Source organism: Juglans regia, chromosome 14 (genome assembly GCF_001411555.2).
Source record: "Juglans regia cultivar Chandler chromosome 14, Walnut 2.0, whole genome shotgun sequence".
Lineage (NCBI taxonomy): Eukaryota > Viridiplantae > Streptophyta > Magnoliopsida > Fagales > Juglandaceae > Juglans > Juglans regia.
Window position 1 is genome coordinate 10,610,825 of NC_049914.1, and position 12,570 is coordinate 10,623,394.

Below are 12,570 nucleotides of genomic sequence, written 5' to 3' on the forward strand. Positions count from 1 at the left end.
TTTTGCTTTCTTTGCTTTCATTCTCATTGACCTATCCAACTCAACAACATCATTGTTAAGAACATGCTCCGCCTCGATATCATTTACTGAATCTACAAACATGTTACAAGAGGTACGAATTGAGGTCAAGCGGCATTGTCGATATTTGCTTTGGGCCTTGCTTTGAGCAACACTAAATATATTTTGGTTGATCATTCAACAGGTGCCAACAAATCTTGAACGAAAATGAGCTTTTCTCCAGTGATTGGTACATAATCTTCGTTTTGTCAAACTTGCAAAATAGAACCAAACAGAAAATAATTAGCAAAGTTGGGCCAAATATTAAATAAAACAACAAGCACAAGAGATTGAAACCTTGATGGATATACCTTATCTTGCTCAGTCATGACACTTTGATTCAACCCTTCCACTTGAATATATTTTGTCTTGCTAGCTTCACTCAAGATTTGTTGGTTGATTTTTGAATCACCGACCACCAATGTATTAAGGAGCCAACGGTTTAGTCTGTTGTGCTTTGTTTATACTGATTGAGATATAAACTAATTTTCTCCCAAAGTTGGGCTTGTTTTGGATCAGTTCCTTTGATGGCATCTACACTAGTATTCAATCATGCCGAAACAAGTAGTTTGTCTTCTCCTTAGGTGAAATTTGCACCCCTTACTGATTTTTTCCCAAGAAGAATCTCTAATTGGGGTGGGGGTGGACAATATTCCACCATCACTGGAGAGCATTGAGTTTGACTCAAGTAAATGGGTCAGTTTTAGGGTCCTCATTGAGGAGGTTCTTGAATAATATATGTCCATGGTCTTGTTAATCCATATCGTTATACTGATTGTAGACAATGAACAGTGGATTGCAACATGTTAGAAACTCAAAAGCAATGGGGACAAGATATTGCAAACTAGCTCAGAAAATTAATGGTGACATATAGGAAGTGTCAATTTCCTCAATAGCTGCAACAATCGGTTGCCAATATTCATTGGTCATCCATGTTACCCTGCCATTGAGTACTTCCCCAAATTTTCCTTTGTCTCCACTCAAATCTGCCATCATCACAACCGAAAGCTATACAGTTTAGCTGCCAACAAACAAATCCAACCAACAATGCTGGAACAGAACATTATGCTAAATGTAACTAAACAACATGCTAAGTGGAACAAACAACAATAGAATGGTCAAACAAGAATATCATGAAAGGGGTGCAACACATTGCTTTCAATGGATGAATTTTGCGCAAAAAGTAAAATAGGTAAAAAAAAATTTGGACAAAGAATTAATGATTCAAATCACAGTTCAACTACTGGAGTAGGTAACTAAGGAAAAACCACAAGAAAATACTACAAAATAAGCTCCCAATAAGCACATACGAAAACAAGCTAGAAATAATCAAAATAGTAACACAAATTCTAGTTGATATGCAAGCAAGGTGTGGTTCACTTACTTTCAAATAGACAAATTCATATTTTGTTTGATAAATGAAGTTTGCAACAAAATCTATGTAATATCCTTGAAAGAAGATGCAGTCTAACAAAACCAAAACATATACACTTGGCCTCAAGTTTATATTATGCACCATTCTTACATAGTTTTCTAACCCACTATAATCGGGAACCCATTACCAAACAGAGCTCTCGAAAAATCCATATTAGGTGCAGAAGAAATCAACAAACTTGTACTAGTAAGAATACACAATCCAATACAAAACAATTGATAATAATGTCACAAAAGATGTTCACTAACAGCAAGCAATCGAGCAATATCATTGGTATTTAGAAACCTCAAATATTAATTAAAAAAAATATTTATGATTGTGGTTACAAATGTTTTTCAGCATTATCTTTTCTTTGGATGAAGTAGGGCTCATAAGCCTCTACCTCATACTGAATACGAAGAAACAGAGAACGATCCATACGAAATCTTATTCAAAATTGATTCGAGGTATATATTGGTGCTTCCACAAAATAGTGTGAAATAGCCATTTGTTCCCCTCAATATGATCAAGCCTAATGTCCTTACGACGTTGGTGAGGACCACAACGAGTAGATGTTGATTCTCCATCGTCATTAAGAACAAGCTCCAACTCATCTTCAGAGTACGGGTGCTACCCGCCCCTTAAGGGGCGGGGCCACCCCTTCCCCGTCTCCTGTCCCTTGCCCCCACATGGGCGGGGGTAGAGATTTTTTTTCCGTAATCCACCTTTGTCCATGCGGGGGTGGGGTACCTCGTCTGTTGCACGGGGTGTGGGGGTGGACCTCCATCCGTCCACACCCCGCTCTCCTCCCCTCCCCCAATCGATTACAACAAACCCAATCAGTGTCTTTTACAACAATGAACAAACCCAAGGGAGATTCATCTACTTCGGCGTCTGTTACTTTCATGGCAAACAAAATCGATTCATCTCAGTTTTAGCGGCGCCTGTTACAACAAACCCAATCGAGTCCTCTCTACTGGCGTCTGTTACTTTCATGGCAAACGAGATTGAGAAAGATTGAGAGAGTTTGGGAGTCTAGGTCTGGGACGAGAGAGTTCGAGATCTAGAGAGATCGAGAGAGTTCGAGAAACTAAGGAATTGGGGGGGGGGGGTGTTTGGTTGGCATGTGGGAGCGGGGTAGGGGAATTACGGAGCGGGGCTGAGCCCCCTCCATCCCTTGCCTCCGCAACGCCCCTTTCATATGGGCGAGGGGCCCCGCCCCTGTTTTTGCTGAGCAGATCCCCCGCCCCACTCAGGCAGGGGCGGGGCGAACAGGGCGGTGTAGCGGGGGCGGGCACCCGCTGCCCACCCTACTTCAGAGTCTTAGTAAAGTAACAATTTGCGAAAGATAGAACAAGCCATTTAAGAAGAGCGTGGAAAATGAGGCTGGAATGAGAATTTTTTCTTAAGATGAAATGAAACTTAGACTGCTCTAGATGTGAATGCACTCATAAGTGCTCTTATTTATACACAAAAATGTTACCGTTTGAAAATATGTCAGTTAGGAAAATGACAAAAAAAAAATTACTGTTGCAAGTTGGAAAAGATGTGTTACCGCTGGACAAAGGATAAAAATAGATAAATGACAAAAACTGTTACCATTAGTCAAATGACAAAAAAATATTACCATTAGATCTAAGTGAAAACCATAAATAGTTAAGATTGTAAATGAAAGTGAGAGAAAATAATATTAAAGAAAGAATAGAGAAATATTATTTTAATATAATAGAGAAATGATAGGGAATGTGATGTAGAATGTTTTTGAAAGATGAGTAATATTTAGGATAAAATTTTAGAAAATGTGTTTTTTAGCCAAAATTTAGAAAAAATTATAAGGAATGGTATGTGAATGCCCTTGGGTGTTTGTCTCCGCATCTCTCTCAGCCTCACATTATGATTTGAAATCTTTCTTTATATTAATTCTACTGCTAACTCAGAGTTGTAATGGTGTATAATCTTAGTAGTGATTCTAAAAGGTTTAGAATGATACACATTTTCATTTCTTTGGCATCTAACAGTGCTAACGATGGATTGAATTCTGGCTTTTTATAGTAAGTAAAAACATAAATTTTGTGAAATTTCAAACATGAGATTTAATCAAACTATTCAAGAATAGTGATTCAATGTATTATATATTTGACATATAAAATTATGTTTATTTGATGAATAATTTTTTATAAGTATGATATATATATATATATATAAAGTAAAATTCTACAATCTCAAAACAATATGCTAGTTCGTATTGGTAATGAAATATTTCATTGTAGTGTCCAAATCGAAACGATCTCCAAAACGGAATTCAAGACTTTAATGTACAAGTTTATGAGTTATAACCCAAATATGGATTCATCTAAACTATTATTATTAGCTATCTCATGATTCAAACCTAACTTGAGGGAGTGTATGCGGCTTCTCGCCATCTAGGTCTCTCCTATTCGATTTTCAATGACTATGGTGTTACTATGATCATATCCAAATAGGAAAGTCACTTTCAATTATCCATTCCTACACTTTTTTCTAAATATGATTGAAATACTTAACGTCAGTAAATATGATTCAAATGACAAAGTTAGGATGTTAAATATAATATGAAAAAATAACAAAAACAAAAAAGATATACCATTTATATATATATATATATGCGCGCGCGCGCACACACACACATTTATGTTATACTTGGTAGCCAAAAATGATAGATAATCATATTCATAAGGGAGTGAGGAAAAAACTAAGAGGTTGGTTTTCCAGGCAGGGACACAGTGGGCTGGCCAATTGGTAATTGGTCGTAGGTTTCAAATTTGAACATGAGCTCTCACTTAAATGAGCCAAAAACTCCCATTCTGGAGGAAATGATAATCATTTAGGGCTTGTTTGGAGGTACATATATTATGAGATTATCATAAATAATTTTGTATGAAAGAGTATATGGTCATAATGTCATTCCAAACGTACACAATACATTTCATATGAAGCGATCACCATATTTTCATTTCTTTTCTCTCTTTTCATTAATGTTCAATTAAAAGACTTTTCACAACAGCATGACAAATGGAAGAGAAACTTTTCTTTGATTCTGCGCCCCACCTTTCTTTCTTTTCCATCACACAGCCCTCCCCAAACCCTTTTAGCGCCTATTTGGAATATGGATTGAGTTAGTTTAATTTAATTTTAACCTGAGTCTAACATCTAAACACTCAACTCTTAAATCACTAAACTTATTTCAACTCAAAAGTTCTTTACACATGATACCCAAAACCTTTTTCAATTCAACACATTTTTACACGTGGGACCCATAATCTCCATAAACATATCTAAATTCATCTTAACACTCAAACACATTTAAACTCATCTTAGGTGGGCTCCACAAAACTCACTTTATCATCTCAACTTACTACTATTCATAAAAAACTTAACTCATCTGAATTCAGCTCAACATGCAAATGGAGCTTTTTTTTCCCCAAAAATTAACTCACACAACACTCTTACACAAAACTAATCATTATTAATAAAACATATAAAGAAATTAATTACTCTATTATTATAAAAACAAACCAATCATTAATGAGACTCATCACTTTTTTAAATTTCTATAAAAAATAAAAACCATCTCAACTTATTTTATACATCTAAATATATCTCAATGAGACCTACACTCTTACTAGGGCTGAAAAACCGACCAGTCGGTTCGGTTTTGGGCCCAAACAGAGACCGACCGGTCGGTTTTTTATAGGCTCAAAACCGGCCGAAATCGACCGACCAGGGTATGAAAACCGGCCGATTCGGTTACCGGCCGGTTCACGGTCGGTTTGGCGGTTTTGGGCCACTGTATTTGGGCCGATTTTAGCACTGTTTGGGCCATTTTAAGACCCAATTCAACCTCTTTTTGAGCTCATTTTGTTATTCAAGATCATCTACTACAAAGTTTTTTTTTTTGCAGAATTTTTAAAATTAATTAATTTAATCAATTTCTTTTTAATTTTAATCATGCCATGCATATATTATTAGTAACTAATAACTATTAACTACTACATATATACTATAATCTTATTATCTTATATACTAAATTACTAATTACTAGATAAATAAATAAAAACTCCACTAGATGTTTAATACACATTACAAACAAAATTAAATTGTCTTAAGCAACAAATAAGTTGAATAACAATTGTTTTTGAATAAAACCCAAAAAATCTTCATTCTTCAGTCTGCAGTCTTCGACTCTTCAATCATCAATAGTTGTGATGTATGATGCTCCTAACTCTATAAGAAAACACCAAATAATCAAATTATTAATATTAATAAATTAGGATAATGAAAACAAATTAAATTAAATAATAAAATTAAATTAAATAATAAAAATAAATGAATATGGAAATTGAATGAGTAAAAGTTAAAAACACATTACCGGAGTCTACTACAAAGCTCTCAACATTATCCATGGAGTCTCGAATATCAATTGGCGTTGACGGATGTCACAACCAATTCTGAGTACAAATAAATGCCTGAACAGTTCTTGGAGCCAAGGAACTCCGAAAAGGATCAAGTATCCGACCTCCCGTACTAAATGCGGACTCCGATGCAACCGTGGAAACAGGCATGGCTAATACGTCTCGTGCAATTCTCGCAAGTATATGATAGTTAGGCTTATTCACTTTCCACCAATTCAACAAATCAAAAGATTGACTGAATGTCTCACAACCATCTGATAAATACCGATCAATCTCTGTTTTGGTTGATGTAGATCTAGAGGCAGTCGATGCTTGCAACCACTCATAAAAAAGTTGTGACTCATGATTGTCTTCAACATCATCTGGAGGTGCAACTGACGGAGGGGAAACATGTTCTCTGCTACTCGAGGAAGAACCGAACGTATCATTATACTCCTCATACATGTCTGATAATAATTGTCTCACCCTCGACAATAAATCTTCAGCCCAATTGTGATCATAAATTTTTTTCAAGTGAAAAGTAAGAAGCCCCAACTTACTACGTGGATCAAGGAGAACTGCAATCAACAACAACAAATTCAGTCTATCCAATGAACCCCAATACTTATCAAATTTCATTTTCATGCTTATGGTCATGCTCATCAAACAAGTATTCTGACTCTCACACAGTCTAACCAACTCTTTTTGGAGCCTACAAATCTTCAAAAAACTTGTGTTTGCCGTGACATGCAAAGAACCAGAAAATCGACAAGTGGCATCATAAAACATTTTCAAAAATTTCACAAAAACTCGCACTATCTCCCACTCGTCAGCTCTAGGAGGCCCAATGTTTCCATCCTTAAAGTAAGAAAGGAAATTGTAGTCCTCACTCTCCATTTGCCTAAAAGCCTTTTCAAATTTCTCAGCAGCCTCCGACATCATGTAAGTTGAATTCCATCGAGTTTGCACATCAGGGCACAACATTTTTTTACAATCAATGTTTTCATTTTCTGCACATCTCTTAAACTTGTCTAATCTTGCAGGGGAGGAGCACACATATCTAACCGCATTTCTAATCATTGTAATGGCATCATCACACTCCTTAAGACCCTCATTCAAGACAAGATTCAGAATATGAGCACAACATCTCATGTGCATATACTTTCCTTCCAACATATTCTCCGTCAAAAAATGTCTCAAATATGCAATTGCAGTATTATTTGAGCTAGCATTATCAACAGTAACAGTAAATATCTTATCAATGCCTCAATGAAGGAGGCACGATTCAACATATTTTCCAATGGTATCCTCTTGATGATTAGGGATTAAACAAAAATTTATAATTTTCTTCTGTAATTTCCAATCACTATCAATGAAATGGGCAGTTAGACACATATAATTAAGATTTTGTACCGATGTCCACGTATCGGTAGTTAATGAAATCCTCATTCCCCCATCTTTGAATAACTTTTTAAGTTTGGCTTTTTCATATGCAAATAGTTTCATATAATCTCTTGCAACCGTCACTCGACATGGCACTTTAAATCTAGGTTCAAGTAACGAAACCATCTTCTTAAATCATTGCTCTTCAACAATTCTAAATGCTAATTCATCGAGAATTACCATCTCCGCAAGCGCCATTCTCACAGCCTCCTCACTATATTTATGAGTTACAAGATTTCTTAAAGAATTATCACTCTCTCCAAACCCCTCCGAGGATACCTCACCAGCCAATGTTGTTTGGTATTTATCTAAAGGCCCACGCTTATGAGGATTTTTGGGACATGAAGATAGATGGTTTTGCATAGTTGAAGTTCCGTTCTCTTCGAGTGACAAGCGTATATCTTGCCACAATAATTGCACTTGGCCTTAGGATCATCTATGGAACAACCCTAAACTTTTGTAAAATGATCCCAAACAATTGACGGAACCTTCCCCTTCCGTTTCTTAGGAAGTGGACAATTATTACTATTAGGGGCACTTGAAGTCGGGGGTTTTGGAATTTGGGAGTTCGAATCAAGATCAATTGAACTTGACGAATAATCCATCTAATATGTAAAAACAAGAAAGAACAAAAAATCACCACAATTGTTAATTACAAAGCAGCTAGTTTGCAACGTGGCAAACATCACAAATCTAAGATTCTAATCTACATTTTAGATCGCTCATAAATCTCACAAATTATTTTACTTTCAATAAATATCACAAATTATTTATAACATAAACACATCATAAATTTTACTTCTAATAAACATTACAAATTTTTTTTTTCAACAAAATTACATCCAATCCGTGAATGGCAATGCACACTGCCGACGAAAATCAATCAAAATTCTTCAACAAAATCATCCTCACTATTTCAATCATCTCAACCAAGCAAACAAATTCTCTAACCCTAGATTGAAATACCAAATCAGAAAACAAAAACACTAATCCACCGAACTTTTGCAAACTCGGGTTCTAAATAAAATCTCACAAAATACTTATAAATAAATAAATAAATCTCAAAATCATACCTAAAAACAACAATGGAGGCTCTCGGGTCCCTATGGTTTGCCGGAAGAAGCGTGGAGACTGTGCCGCTGCTGGACGGTGGACCGCTGGGCGTCGGTGAGCCGTGAGTGGCTGGAGTCGCTAGAGTCAGTGGAGTCGTGGACGGCAACGCGGCGTCACGCACGGAACTGGCCGAAACGGCGAAATCGTCGAAGACTCGAAGGAGAGAGGGAGGCATAAAGGAAACTGGGTAGGGGGGTCCGAACGAAATGGACCAGGGCTCGGGGACAATATGCCCTAGTTGGAACAGCGCCGTTTCCCTTTATTTTTTTTCTAATTTTAAGATGAAAACGACGTCGTTTCACTTATTTAAGTGAAACGGCGTCGTTTAATAAATGAATATATTTTAAAATATATATATATATGGCGTCGGCCGATTTTTCGATTTTTGGTTGGTTCAAACCACGACCGAACCGGCCGACGCCGGTTTTGATGATTTATCAACGATGACCGACCGGTTCCCTGCCGGTTTCGGCCGGTTCCGAGCTCCGACAGCCGGTCTAAGTCGGTCTCGGCCGGTTTTTCAGTTTTCTATACAGCCTTAACTCTTACACAAAATTAACTCAAATATCTTAACTCACTACTATTTATATATACTCTAAGATACTCAAAATCCAAACGGATCCTTAGCCCAAGTTCAAAGCTTGGAGACCAACCCAACATCTTTAGGCCTTGTTTGGGAACCCATAACTTCATATTTTATCTTATTTTCTTCCCAAACATCACTAAAATACAAATACTTTTCAATTTTACATCTTCAATTTCTTCATCTAATCATTATAAATTTTCCAAACTTTCAAATAATATATAGAAAATAATTTAACTTTTTCAAATTCTAAAATAAAAATTATATTAAAAAATTATGTTATAACAATATTTTAATTTTGTAACATTTTTATTCAATTTTCTCTCTCCCTTCCCAGAACCCAATAAAATAACTTAAGTCAAACCATTTCATTATTATTTACAAATCATTTCACTACTAGGAGGGGTATTTCCCCCCGGCCCATCCAAGTTGGGTCTGGCCCTAACATTGGGTCCGGTTTCGGTTCCGTAGTTTTCGGAACCAGACCGGACTGGTTGGAAAAAATATATATATAAAAATTAATTTTATATATTATACAAAATATTTATATATATAAGTTTTATATATAATATATAATAATATATTAAATTTTTATATATAATGTATAATTATATATCTTATATGAAATAATTTCATATTATAATTTATAAATTATAACATAAAATGTTAATCTTAAATATGAACATTTGTAATTTGTTTGATCATATGTTATTAATATAATTATATATAAGATAATATTATTATAATTTATAAAATAAAAGTTTAATCTTAAAAATGACAATTTAATTAATTATATGCTTTAAACATAATATATATATTAAATTTTTAATAATATTTTATCATAAGAAGTAATATTTTATTATATGTTTTTTACATTTTAAAAAAATCAAAAAATCGGACCGAACCGAAAACCAGTAAAACCGGATGTACCGGTTTAGGAGGGTAACCAGGGTGTAATTGCTTTTGAAAAATAAAAAAACCGGTATATATTGGTTCGGTCCTAGATTTTGTCCAAAATCGGACCGGTTACACCCCTAACCGGTAAACGGAGGATGTGGATGACCCTCCATTCTCTGAAGGAGGGGACTAGAAGTGACCGCGCAATTCACCCACCATCGGGACATGCCTTGGAAGCCACACCACATTAAAAACGTCATCTCAAGAGCCACACTGTATTGAAAACTTTGCTTCAGAACACCACGTCGCATTAAATATCAAGCCTAAGATAGACTCAGGCGAGACGATTTATCCTGACACAAGAACAAAATGTTCCCGCGTAACTTCATATAAAAACTACATCCCAAGTACAAAAAAACTCTCTTTGAACTCTATGGTTAAAAAGACAAGACTCTAAACACTCGAGACTAACTAAGGCATCCGAGATTCTCCAGACCACCCCAAGCCCACCTTCTCCCTTGTGGTTGCAGGTGAAGATCTCGGCCTGAGTTGTCAGAACCTTGTTTAGGCGTACAAAACACGACGTTAACAACTACTATTCACATATTTAAGCAAGTCCCCCCCTTGACGAACTAGTCTAAATATTTTCTCCAACGAATTTAGCTTGGTTTGGGCTTACAATAATTTAATGACTTCGTTTATTTAGTTATTTGAATATTTAGAGTCACATAAGTGAAGATGGATTTCTTTTTTACACGATAAGCACCATTTTATTTGATTGAGATTGTGGGTATTTATAACTCTTAAATAAAGCTGCAAAGACAAACATATCTAAATTTAAGATAAGAATTTCCCTCCATTTTGAAAAAACAATTGATAAGGGAAATGATGATGATATTTCATACTTTATACTAACATTTTGAAAATAATTATTGTAAAAGTATCGAACAGATCATAAGGTTCCCTATGCCAAACTCATCCAAACCAAGAAAGCAGATGGAATTATAAGAGGTTGTTTTAGCCCATGCGTCTGTACCTTCCAAATATTGGTATGTGGCTTTTCAAACTATCCTTAATAACACTTCCCCTTTTCAAAAACTCTTTCATCATCCTCTTGATTACAAGTTTTGATGTACCTTTGGATCCTCCTGCTGGCCGAATTTGCAGCCCTTCAATCGACATAAAATGGACCTCCAGTCTTAACTGTGCATTTTTATGGGTTATAGTCATGATTACAAAGGCTATAATTGTTTGCATATTCCCATAGGCCGAACATATGTCTCTTGGGATGTAAGATTTGATGAATTAAATTTTCCATTTGCCTCTTAACCCACCAACCAGCCCAATACATACCCCTCGTCCTCGATATCTGCTGGCCTTGGGCCTCTAATTTCTCCCAGACCTCTATCCTCCCCTACAGGCCTTCCCTTATCAAGCCCACTCAATCTTGAGCTTGCATCTACCTCTCTTCCTCACTTATCAACCTTACCCAATACCTTTTCATCTCCTTCCACCTCTTCATTACACGATTCAGGCGTCTCTCCCTCTGCGCCCTCTTCTTCCCCACTCTCGTGTCTTGACTTGGAATCTCGGCCCCCCCACCTTTCATCTTTGGTCACCCGCTCTAAAGTAAACAAATTATTTCCCTTTCATCATTCTGATGGCACAGTCCCATGGCCTCCTCCTAAACCTTCTCTCTCTCTCTCTCTCTCTCTCTCTCTCTCTCTCTCTCTCTCTCTCTCATGATCTCCCAGTCTCCTTCCATTCTTGAAGAACCCACTTCCTATACAGAGGCTTCCAAGTACCTCGAGTGGCGCACTGCCATGGATATCGAGTTTCAAGCCCTCCTGCACAACCAAACTTGGGATCTGGTACCCTTCTCTTCTAATCTTAATACTTTGAGTTCTAAATGGGTTATCAAAACCAAATGACTTGCTGATGGCACCCTTGAACACTGCAAAGCATGTCTGGTGGCCAAGGGATTTCATCAGCAAGATGATATAGACTATACTGAAATGTTTAATCCTGTTGTGAAGCTAGTCACAATTCGTCTTCTCACTTCTCCGGCCGTGACTTCAAATTGGCCACTACATTAGTTGGACATACAAAATGCTTTTCTCCATGGTGATTTGGAGGAAGCTGTATAAATGCAGCAACCCTCTGGGTTTGTCAATCTGGATTTCCCCACTCATGTCTATAAGTTGACAAAGTCCATTTATGGACTCAAACAAGCCCCTAGGGCCTGATTCTCTAAACTGAGTGATAGATTACTCTCTCTTAGGTTTCAAAGTTCTAAATTTAATTCTTCATTATTTACTCTTCATCCTTATCCTCATTCAATTCATATTTTAATTTACGTTGATGACATTATTGTTATTGGATCTAATGTTTCTCTTATTTCAAATTTCATTGATGCTTTTCAGTCTTATTTTCTTGTTAAAGATCTAGGTCCGTTGTATATTTTCTTAAGCATTGAGGTTTTTCGTAATTCATCTGGCTTATTCATGTCTCAATCCAAGTATATTTGTGACCTATCACATCGGACCGATATGAATAATTCCAAACTTATATCTACCCCCATGTCCTCCTTCATCAAACTCACTGCCCTAGATGGTCCTTCATTTGAAGATCCT